This window comes from Vombatus ursinus, unplaced genomic scaffold (assembly GCF_900497805.2).
Source record: "Vombatus ursinus unplaced genomic scaffold, bare-nosed wombat genome assembly UNPS02014942.1, whole genome shotgun sequence".
Lineage (NCBI taxonomy): Eukaryota > Metazoa > Chordata > Mammalia > Diprotodontia > Vombatidae > Vombatus > Vombatus ursinus.
In genome coordinates, this window is record NW_020954720.1 from 14,355,654 (window position 1) to 14,368,532 (window position 12,879).

The window sequence follows — 12,879 nt, forward strand, 5'->3', positions numbered from 1 at the left end:
TTCTTTCTTTCTTTCTTTCTTTCTTTCTTTCTTTCTTTCTTTCTTTCCTTCTTTCTTTCTTTCTTTCCTTCTTTCTTTCTTTCTTTCCTTCTTTCTTTCTTTCTTCCACCTCCTTATTCTTTCTCCAATTGGGGCAACATATTATTTTTTAAAATTTAAATAGTATTTTATTTTTTCCCCCAATTACATATTAAGAAAAAAAAATTATCATTCATTTTTACAAGATTTTGAGTTCCATGAACCAGCAATAGCACTTCTAGGGCTGTATCCCAAAGAAATCATACAAATGGGAAAAGGACTCACCTGTACAAAAATATTTATAGCAGCTCTTTCTGTGTTGGCAAAGAATGGAAATTGAGAAGATGCCCATCAGTTGAATGGCTGAACAAGTTGTAATATATGAATGTAATGGAATACTATTGTTCTGTAAGAAATGATGAGCAGTCAGACTTCAGAAAAACCTGGAAAGACTTATATGGATTGATGCTGAGTGAAGTGAGCAGAACCAGGAGAACATTGTACAGAGTGACAGCCACATTTGTGCAATGACTAACATTGATAGACTTAGCCTTTCTCAGCAATGCAAGGATCTAAGACATCTCCAAAGGTCTTGGAAAATGCTATCCACATCCAAAGAAAGAACTGTGGAGTTTGAACGCAGATCAAAGCATACTATTTGCTATTTTTTTCTTCTGTTGTGTTGTGTTTCCTTTTTCTAGTGGTTCCTCCTATTCTAATTCTTACTTACAACATCACTAATGTTAAAATATGTTTAATAGGAATGTATGTATATACCCTATATCAGATTTCATGCCATCTTGGGGAGGGAGATAGGGAGGGAGGAGGAGAAAAATTTAAAACTCAAAGGCTTATGGAAGTGATTATTGATAAATCAAAATAAATTAAATAAAAAATTAAAAAAAAAAAGATTTTCAGTTCCAAATTTTTCTCCCTCCTTCCTTCCCCTTCCCTCTTCTGAAAATGGTAGGCAGTTGAATACGGTTTACATGTGTGCTGTCATGTAAAACATATTCCCATATTCATCACTGTTGTGGAAGACGCAACAGATCAAAAGAAAATAAAACCATGAGAAAGAATATAGAATAAAGTAAGTGAAAAAATGTTTTGATCTGCATTATGAGTCCATCAGTCTTTATCTGTATATGTATATATCTGCATATAGCCTTTTCCTTCATGAAATTTTTGTACTTGTCTTGGATCATTGTGCTGCTGAGAGGAGCTGAGTCATTTATAGTTGATCATCACACAATGTTCCTGATACTGTGTACAATGTTTTTCTGGTTTTGCTCATTTCACTTTGCATCAGTTGGTATAAGACTTTCCAGTCTTTTTCTGAAATCTGGTTGCTCATCATTTCTTATAGCACAGTACTATTCCATTACATTCATGTTCCACAGCTTTTTCAGCCATTCCCCAATTGATGGGCATCCCCTCAATTTCCAAAATTTTGCCACCACAAAAAGAGCTGCTATAAATACTTTTGCATATCAGTCCCTTTCCCTTTTTTGTGATGTCTTTGGGATACAGACTTAGTAGTGGTATTGTTGGATCAAAGGTATACACAGTTTGGTTACCCTTTGGGCATAATTCTAAATTGCTCTCCAGAATGGTTGGATCAGTTCACAATTCCATTGGTGCATTAGTATCCTGATTTTCCCACATCCTCTCCAACATTTATCATTTTCCTTTTTTGTCATATTAGCCAATCTAATAGGTTTTTTGTCATATTAGCCAATCTAATAGGTATTTCAGAATTGTTTTAATTTACATTTCTCTAATCAAAGGTGATTTAGAGCACTTCTTCATATGCCTGTAGATATCTTTGATCTCTCCATTTGAAAACTGCCTGTTTATATCCTTTAACCATTTATCAACTGGGGAATTACTTGTATTATCAGAAATTTGTCTCAGTTCTCTATATTATTTGAGAAATGAAATCTGTATCAAAGACACTTGCTATAAGATGGTTTCCCAGCTTTCTGCTTTACTTCTAATCTTGGTTGCATTGGTTTTGTTGGTACAAAAGCTTTTCAATTTAATATGATCAAAATTATCTATTCTATATTTTGTAGTGCTCTCTGTCTCTTGTTTGGTCATGAGTTCTTCCCCTCCCATAAATCTGACAGGTAGACTATTCCACTATCTTCTTATTGTATTGCTTCATTGTCCATGATACCTTTAGCAAGAGGTGGTTTCCTTCCTTATCTCATTAATTAGGTATGTTTTTGCTTTTACTTTGCATAAGATCAGATTGCTACCCCTGCTTTTCATTATTTACTTCAGCTGAACCATAAAAGCCAATTACCTTTACTTCATGTATGTCTCTCTGCTTCAAGTGTATATCTTGTAAGCAACATATTGTAGGATTATGGCTTTGATCTACTCTGCTTTTACTCTGTTTTATGGGAGAGTTCATCCCATTCATATTCACAGTTATGATTACTACCTGTGTATTTCCATTCATCCTATCATTCCTATCTTTTGTCCTCTTTTTTCTTTCACCCTTTCCCACCTCACCAGTGTTTTGTTTCTGTCTACCACTTTCCCTGATCTACCCTCCCTTAGGTTGTTTCCCCTCACCTTTTGTGAGGGACTGTCTGATGTTGGCAGCTGCCAGTTGGGTGCTGTGGCATGGGTAAGGTAAGATCTGGGTATTTTGGAAGTCGAGGCAGGGACTGTGGTAGGCAGAGTCGTGTGTACTGGGATGGGCTGGATACGGAGAAGCCATGAGGCAATTGGGCAGTGCTCTGTGACATAAGCTGGGTGCAAGGAAGTAGCCGAGCCTGAGCTCCTGAGGCAAGGGGCGGTGCCACGTGGGAGTGGGATGGCAGAGGACTGAGTTCCCTCTGCTTAGTCCCCTCCCTATATGCAACGTCATCCCCAGATGCCTCTTGTGACCTTCCTGACCTTGTGCAGCACTGACCCAGTCCCCTCCTGAGTCTGACTTCCTAGGTCACGTACTCTTGTCTATGCGTCAATCCCAGATGCCTCCTTCCTGTATCCAATCCTGGCCTCCTACGTCACTCCCTCCCCCTTGGTGTGCTAAACTCAGACAGCCCCTTCCGGTATCTGACCCTACAATCATTGGCTAGTAGCGGGCTGGGGAGGAGGGGCTAAGTAGGTACTTAGGAACAAGCGTGGTCAGAACACACGTGCGCTCTCCCCTGGCTCCTGCTCTGTTGCTCTGGCCTTGCTGCTTGGGCTTGCTCTGATGGTTTGCTGTGTTGGCCTATGAATAAAACTCTGGTGTTGGTGCCTTCCCATGGCTTGTCTCTGTGTGGTGATCCGGCTGAGGACCGAGGACCCAGGCATGGGTAAGACTCTGGCGGTGCTCTTCTCATAGGAGAAGTGGGTACTGGCACACGACTGGCAGAGGGTCAGCGTGCGGCTCGTATAACCTTTACTTAATATTCTCCCCTCCTAATTCCCTGTTGGGTAAGATAGATTTCTATACTCAACTGATTGTGTATAGTATTCCCTCTTTGAGTCAATACTTATGAGAGTAAGGTTCAAGTGATACTCATTGCCCACACTCCCCTCTTCCCCTCCACCTTTCTTGTCTCTTAATGTGAAATAATTTAACCCATTGTACCTCCTCTTTCCTTCTACACTTTTTGTATTCCTCATTCTCATCCTTTAATTTTGTTAGTCATTCTCTCAAATTCACCTTATACCTGTATCCTATATCTATGTATATTTCTTCTATCTGTACTATTAGTGATACAATTTTTAATAGTTACAAGAATCATCTTCTCATGTAGGGATGTAAACAGTTTAACTCTATTGAAGCACATATGTTTTCTTTTCCCTTTTTACCTGTTTATGCTTCTCTTGGGTTTTGATAGTGGAATTCACATTTTTGGCTTAGTTCTGGTCTTCTCATTATAAAGTCTTGAAATCCTTCTATTTCATTGAATAACCATTTTCCCCCTTGATATATTATGCTTTATTTTGCCAGGTAAGTGATTCTTGGTTTTAGTCCCAGCTCCTTTGCCTTCTGGAATATGATGCTCCATGACCTCTCATCTTTCAATGTTGCAGCTGTCAGGTCCTGTATGATCCTGATTGTGACTCCTTGATATTTGAACTGTTTCTTTCTGGCCACTTGTGGTATTTTTCCTTGACCAGACAGTATGAATTTGGCTAAAAACCTTGGGATTTTTATTTTGGAATCTCTTTCCAGAGGTGATAGGTGGATTTTTTTAATGTCTATTTTGTCCTCTGGTTCCAGGACATCAAGATAGTTTTCCTTGATAATGTATTGAAAGATGCTGTCCGGGTCCTCCTTTTGGAAATGACTTTCAGGTAGTCCAGTGATTCTGATATTATTTCTCCTGGATCTATTTTCCAGGTCAGTTGTTTTTTCCCATCAAATATTTTATGTTTTCTTCCTTTTTTTCATTCTTTTGAATTTGTTTGATTGATTCATGATGTCTCAGAGAGTCATTAGCTTCCACTTGCTCAATTCAAAGTTTTAAAGTACTGTTTTCTTCAATTAACTTTTGTACTTTCTTTTCCACTTGGCCAATTGTACCCTTTAAGGAGTCGTTTTCTTCAGTGGATTTTTGCAGCTCCTTTTCCATTTGGCCAATTCTACTTTTAAAGCAGTTTTTCAGGCTGCTTACTCTTCATAATTCTCTTGTATCACTCATTTCTTTTCCCAATTTTTCTTCTATCTCTTTTATATGATTTTTAAGCTCCCTTTTGAGCTCTTCCATGAGATCTTTCTGGGCTTGTGACTACTTCCTATTTTTCTTTGGTGTTTTGCCAATAGGTGTTTTGACATTGTTGTCCTATTCTGAGTTTGTATCTTAGAATTCCCTATCACCATAATAACTTTCTGTGGTCAGATTCTTTTTTAGTTATTTTCTGCTTAGCCTTTTTTTTTTCCTTTTTTCTTTCTTTTAAATATGAGCTTTGCTCCCAGAGTGGAAGGGGCACCGTCTCAAGCTTCTTGTGCTAGTGGGTGTAGGCCCTATCTGTTTACCTGTTAATTCTCTGTTGCTACCCTGAGGTCAGGGGGCCCTTGTGTCTGGTGTTGCAATTAAGGGGTGGGTTGGGGGTTGGCTGGTGCTGCTAGAGGCCATAAAGGTTTGGCAGCTGGTGCTAACCTGGGGGCTCTAGTAGTAGTGTCTGACATGTGCTGAGGCTGTGTACAGTGTTTCTGTGTTTCCCAGTGGCTACACTGAAGCAAGTGCATTCAAGCCTCTAGAGACTGCCTATTTCCTCAGTACAGTTGGTGCCTGCCTCTTTGGCCAGGGCTTTTCTGAAGCACATGGAGGCCTTGATGCTGGAGGCTATTTTTTTTTTTTCAGGAGGCTGAGCTAAAGCACTTGGTGTTTCTTGGAGCTGTAGTCTGTGATTTCCCCTGGCTATCCTAAGGCACATGGAGGAGGTCCTGGTGTTAGCATTTGCCTACTCCACCTGGGGCTCAGGACCTCCTGCTCGTTTGCTGAGGTGGGGCTTGCTGCTGGTTTGCTGGGACACTTCCCATCCTGGGCTGTGCTCCCCCTTCATCTGAGTGAAAATGACCTTTCTTGATGTTTCTCCAAGTTTCTTGAGCTAAAAGATTGTTTCATCCTGTATTTTTGCTGGTTCTGTTGTTCCAAGATTTTTTTGGGGGGCTCTGTTTTATGGTTGTTTGGAGGTGAGTGTGGAAGAGTTGCAGCGATTTACTGCTTACTCCATCTTAGCTCCCAGAAGTTCCTATGGGGACAACATATTCTTAAATGTGAGTACTCTGTCCATAGGAGTATCAATTTTGTTCACTTAAGATTTTGCAAGATATTTTGAAGCCTGGAGGCTAGATTTTTAAAAAATCTTTCAGTTATTTATATATTTACATTTTTAATTTAATTTATTTCTATTAGAATTTTTTTCAAAAAGCTGGGACAATCTAGTTTTTGTTCTATGCAGTTTTCATTTATGATTTTTTGAAATGTAGCTCTGAAGAAAACAGGCTTTTAAAAAGTTTCATGTGTTTCAAATGGAGCTACTTGACTAGGCCTTTAAAGTCAAATCTCTCTGGCTTTCCTTGAAAGGCCAACAGTAACCCCCAGCCTAAGCTTTTGTGGCTTCTTATTTAGCTTTTGATGGCCTAGAATGAGTGTAAATAGCAATTGCTTTCTGTTCTAGCCAGAAACTTTGAGGTCCTTCACCTCCCAGATTGATAATTTTGTGATGGTAAATTAGGTCATTGTAAGTAAGGTGAATTTTAGTGTATGTAAGGTGGATTTTAGTTATTCTTTCTTAGAGTCTTCTTTCCCAAGATCCACAGCCATAACAATCTCGACTTCCCAGGTATTAGACATGAATTCTAACTATCATGGTTGCAAACAGTTTCTATTGCGCAGTCGCAGTAGATATAGGGGTGAAATAATGCAAAATGCGAGGCTGTTGCTGGCAACATGCCTTCTTTGTCTGTTGCCCTATAAAGCAAGTGGGCACTGGTCAATGACTGGGGAGCCCCTTAGGGGTGAATGTGCGGGCCGGAATGCTGTGCACCTCTTGATGGGCCCCCATCAAGGCTTGGGAGGAGCAAATCTGTGTGTTTGACTCAACCAGCCCCCATTGAGGCTTGAGGGGATTTAGAGGAGTGCACAAGTTGTGCTGGTCTCGACTGACCCCGTCGAATGGAGGGGTGGGGGCGCTCCCTCCTTCACGCTGGCCCCTGCGAGAAGGGTTGTTAGGGAATACTGTAGGAGTTGGTGCTCCCATCATCAGCAAACTCCCTTTGAGAAGACTAGACTAGAATAAACTGAACATCTTTAACCCCTTACTATGACTCCATTCCTGTTCTCCCGTCTAACTGGATCAAAAGAGAACCTGCTTAGTGAGAGAGGTGATAGAAGCCTTCCTGTGTCTCTTTCTTAAGAATGGCATAGTCGGTGTGTTTACCTGTCTAACAGTCATCTTTTGTCCCAATTCTTACTCAGGCCTTAGGCATTAAATGGTCATTGCCTCAAACAAACAGACCTGGGAAAGAACTTCATTTAGAAGGCCCAAGGTCACCCACTGCATCCTGGGCATTGCCAGTCATTTTGACTTTGTCTTGTCATTGGCCTTTATTTATTTATTTATTTTTTATGGCTATTGGAGTTAAGTGACTTGCCCAGGATCACAAAGCTAGTAAGTGTCCAGTGTTTGGTCTGAGACCGGATTTGAACTCAGGTGCTCCTGACTTCAGGGCTGGTGTTCTATCCACTGTGTCCCCTTGCTGTCCCATCACTGGACTTTTATGACTCTAGAGGAGACAGTAAGGCTGAGGATTTTACATACCTCTGCCTCATTTAAATCCAATTCTTGAGCAAGTCATGATATCAGCATAGTGATGTCATTGGTCCTCTTCCACAGTAAAGGTTGAACAACAACAATGATCATTTAAAAAAAGCTATTAGACACAGTGGTAGGGGAAGAGGAGATGGAGATACATTTATTAATTGCCTATTATGTTCAGACATTATGCTAAGTGCTTCAGAAATATCACATTTGATCCACACAACAATGCCGGGTGGTAGGTGCTTTCATTATCCTCATTTTCTAGTTAAGAAAATGAGGCAGACAGATAGTAAACACAACTTGCCCAGGGTCACACAGGTATTAAGTGACTGAGGCAGGATTTGAATTCAGAGCTTCTTGTTTCCAGGTCTAGTGCTCTACCCATTTGTACCACCTAACTGCCTCAATAAGTACCAGTAAAGGTAACAGGAAGACCCTCTGATTAATAAACAACAATCTGTAATACTTAAGTGTAAATATCACTTTAACAAACATTCATTTCCCAGATTTCAATTTCAGAATGCAAGATATTAGGCACTAGAGATAACTTATCATTTCTCTCACTTCTGAGGTAGAGTTTTCATTTGATTGTACTATTTGACCACCTGATGTGAATATAGTGTTGTCATATACATACACACACATATACAAATACATATACACATATATACATACATACATACATAGGTAATTTGATAACTTGAAATTTGTGATAATTTATTTCTTGACATTAAAATACAGTTATTAATAAAGATAAATCCTTTGAATCTATTGCTAACTCTTAATTAAATGATTTACATATATCCTTTTCTTCAACTCCTTTTTCTTTTCCTTTTCCTTCCAGTAATCATTAATGTCACTCTAAGTACATGGATAGAAGGGAGAAAAGGTAAATTCAAATTAGCCAATTTGTATCGTGAGGAACTGTTTAACTAAATTTACATTTGGAGATAATGTATATGTCATTTTTGCATACAATCTCTTGTCTGTTACCATAGGTAGCCGAAAGTTGACTCACTCTTGACCACTGAGACACCAGTATTAATGTTAATGATAGAAGGGTCATAGACTATTAGAGCTGGAAAGATCTTAGGACTCATCTTGTCCATCTCCATCATTTTACAACTAAGAAAAATGAAGCCCAGAGTGGAGTGATTTATCCAGTTTCATAGCTAGTAAATAGAACAGAAAGGGACTTGAATCCCTCTCTGCTGACCCCAATTATAACACTTATATTTTTACAATTAAGCAAATCAATAGATATCCAAAACTTCATTTTATCTTCTACTCTAATCTTCTCCTGCACTGTTTTTTTTAACTAAAGAAGGTAACAAGTATTAAACTTCACTGATATGAATTTTGTGAACTCTCTTTTTCAATTTTCTTTGTCTATAACACAGGTAATTAAGATAAAAATAATTTGTGAAATCTGGAGCAATTAAAATAGGCATTTTTTTTTTTGTTAATTAGGTTGCTTAACTAGCTCCATGGCAGCTGATCATTTTAGGTGCAAAGCAAATACTCTGATTCCAAGTGATAGTGGTATATCATACGTCTATGAGTCTTCACACGAGAGATCTATCTTCATATAGATTATCAAAGATCTTCATGGAAACATTTCTTTAAAAAAAATCTGAATTTAACTTAGATAGGGAAAAGGAATTAGAAGGGAAACTGTTTCCAAAGGAAAACAAATTTTAACTTTGGCATTTCCTGGAGTGTTGAAGCCCCCAGTGTCAGCGGTTATTTACATCCTCATCCAAACAGATGGCATACTTAAATTCTCCAAGTTCTCCCATCTCACTGCCTTTCTCAGCTCTGTATCAACAAACATCAACAAGTCTATATAGGAAAAAGTGTCATACTGTAGAGAGCTAAAATAAATTATAAATGATCCATTCTTCTCTGGATAACCTTCACTGATTGCTAATAATCTCAAAAAAGGGATTTCAGTATTATTACACTCATTAGGTAGCATAGTGGATACTGTACTGGCCCTGGAGTCAGGAGGACCTGAGTTCAAATCCAGCCTCAGACACTTAGTAGCTGTGTGACCCTGAGTACATCATTTAACTCTGTGTGCTTCAATTTCCTCATCTGTAAAATGATCTGGAGAAGGAAATGGCAAACCACTTCAGTATCTTTGCCAAGAAAACCTCAATTAGAGTAAGGGAAAGTCAGACATGACTGAAACAATTCAACAACAGTTATTATTCAATATTCAAATACTGAAATGGATATGTTATCTTATTCATTTGGGAGTTTTTCCCCAATTATTTCCCCACAATTCAGATCATAATCCATCCATGTCTACTCAACCTGTGGGACTGTCTTTATAGTTCTAAAAGTCTGCCACAAAGAATCCACCCAAAATATTGAAGACTTTCCTCAATCTCTCCCAACTGTTCAGGCACACCATTGGGCACTTCTACCTGCTACCTACCATCCCCTGCTCTTTGCACAAAATCAATGCACCGTCTCTTCTCTTGCTGTTATGTAATTCATTGATGAAATTCTGTCCTGTTCCTCAGAGTTCCTCATCAATTATATAATGTAGCTTGTTCACACCTATGTGCCTTTCTGCTACCAGAAAATTAAATTTTAAAAAATTAATCTTAAATTTAAAAAAATTCTTAAAATTTTTGGAGGGTATTGTATTCCAGATCTCACTGCCATACAGCAACAGCAGTAACATGGTAGTATTTAAAAGTTTTAAGACTTGCCTCTCTGGGTGAGGAAAAAAGGATATATAGGGAAAAGCAAACCAATAAAATATATTATCACAAAACGATAAGACATTGCTATTATGGCAAATTTAAGATTACTGAAAGTGTTTTTCAAGTTCCCAAAAGCAATATAGCCTACTTTTTTCTTCTTTTGAAACTCTGAGGAAAAATGACTGTCCATCTGTACTGTCGGTCCCAGATTAAAATACTATTGCACAATCCCTATAGAGTGCCCATTCAGATGCATGTTTGAAGTCTGAGTAATAGACATCCTTTGTCCACTCTGCCTTTCCTGCATGAATGGAAAGGTCAAATTTCCTGGAGTGTTCCCAGATGTCTTTAGTAGGTTATTCAATGTCTTGACTTGATGTAATTGTCACAATGTGAACTACAAGGAGGAGCGTGTATATCTCAAGACTCTGTACTAGATCTCCTCCATCACAGAAGCTAACACTTTTTAGTGAGTAGACATCTCCCTTTTTATGCCTTAACTGTTGTTTATTATCAAGAAAATGTTTAATAAAGTTATTTATGTGGTTATATTTTCCAAGGAATCCTTAGTGATATTGATATATGAATGGGAGAAACCTTGTGGTAAAAGAGCATATAGGGTGATTTTTTTTGCCTTGCCAAATCTAGTGTGTCTCTGATTTTTTGGAATAAAGAATAAGCACAATGAGATCTTAGGTTCTCTCTATCAAGGGTGGGGAACCTACGGCCTTGAGGTCACATGCGGCTTTCTTGGTCTTTGGGTGCAGTCTTTTGACTAAATTCAAGTTTTACAGAACAAATCCTTTTATTAAGGGAATTTATTCTATAAATCTTGGATTCAATCAAAGGGCCTCATTCAAGGACTTAGAAAGCCACTTGTGGCCTTGAGACTGCAGGTTCCCCAGCTCTGCATACCTTTCAGTCAACTGTGAGATAGTTGAAGATGTAACCCATTCCTGAAAATCACTTATTTGTTCCCTACTAATACCTTCAATGAATGCTATCAATTAGTGTATAGATGAGTTGTAAAATTTTGTATAGATGGAAAAGTAGGCATATGAGTCAATAGTTATTGATGTTTTCCTGGTCATCTTACGGTCCAGCCTAGCTACTTAGTCTTTGTTCTCTTTAGTGCCACCTCAATGTCCTCTATAAGCATTTTTGTTACTGATATTATGGTCCATGTGTTGTAGTTTCATGATCCTTCATGGAAAAATTGTTTATATGATTTTGGCAAATCATGAGATCAAAGGCCTATCACAGGAAGAGAATATAAAAGTAACAAGTCCAGTCCCCTCATTTTATAGATAAAGAAACTGAGACACAGAAAAGTTAAATGACATGTCCAGGGTCCCATAACTGGTAAGCATGTGGGGCATAATTCAAACCTATAGAAAGGAATTCTGAGAGCCAAGATGGAGGAATAAGAAGTGAGTTGCTCTCACTCTCCCTTACTGACCTCAGAAAGCCCTGAAAATATCACCACAGGAAAAACTCTGGAACAGTTGAGCCAGCAGAAAGATGGGGTGAAGCTGGCTCATAGCCCAGGAAGCTTGGGGATAAATGGGAAAGACCCTTCTTGCCTTGGGGAAGAAGGAACAGTACAGGATGGGAAGCATCCAGCAAGCCAGAAGCAAGACCCACCTCAGCAAACTGGGGGAGATCCTGGGCTCCAGAGTGATGGAAAAAGCAAACACCAACACCAGGGACCCCACAGTGCCTCAGCACAAGTAGGGGAACTGGTAAAAACAAGTTTGGAAAAGCACAACGTGCACCAGCATTCTCCAGCAGCCAAATATCTCAGTGCTTCAGCACAACTACAAGCTGATAGACATCCAGCAGCCAAATATTCAAGTGTTTTAAAGATGCCCAGGTGAGCAGGCATCCCACAGGGGCCAGATTCCCCACCCCACCCCAAGAGCTCTTGTGCTGCAGACCCCAGCTCAGCACCAGATAAGCTGCCAGACACCTACAGCCTCCAGCTGCCACTACCTGAGGCCACAGCAGAAGAAGTTTGGGTCAGTGCCCTCTGTGCTCCAGCAGGAGAGCTCAACTTTAAAAGTCAGGAAATGAGCAAACATCATGAGCAGAAAGCAGAAATGAGCAATAACCATAGATTCTTATTCTGGGAACATGGAAGATCAAGGTACAAATTCAGAAGAGGACAACATTGTCAATATACCCACATCCAAACCTCAAAGGGGAATATTAACTGGTCTCAAGCCCAAAAAGCCTTCTTGGAAGAGCTCAAGAAGGATTTTAAAAGCTAAATAAGAGAGGTAGAAGAAAAATTGGGAAAGGAAATGAGAGGTATACAAGAGAGAGTTAATAGCTTGGAAAAAGGACAAAAATTTACTGTAGAAAACAAGTCCTTAAAAAATAAAATTGGCCAAATGGAAAACAAAATTACATTGACGAAATCAACTTCTTAAAAAGTAGAATTGGCCAAATGGAAAAAGAGGCACAAAAACTCACTGAAGAGAAGAACTCCTTAAAAAGTAAAATGAGACAAATGAAAAAGGAGGTACAAAATCTAATAGAAGGAAACAATTCATTAAAAATTAGAATTGGGCCAGTGGAAACTAATGACTCTGTGAAATATCAAGAATCAGTCAAACAGAAACAAAAGAATGAAAAAAAAAATAGAAGAAAGCACAAAATACTTCATTGGTAAAACAACTGACCAGGAAAATAGATCCAGGAGAGACAATTTAAAAATTATTGGTCTACCTGAAAACCATGATGAAAAAAAGAGCCTGGACTGCATCTTTCAGGAAATCATCAGGGAAAACTACCCTGAGGTCTTAGAACCATAAAATAGTCATCAAAAGAATCCACCAATTACCTCCTGAAAGAGATCCCT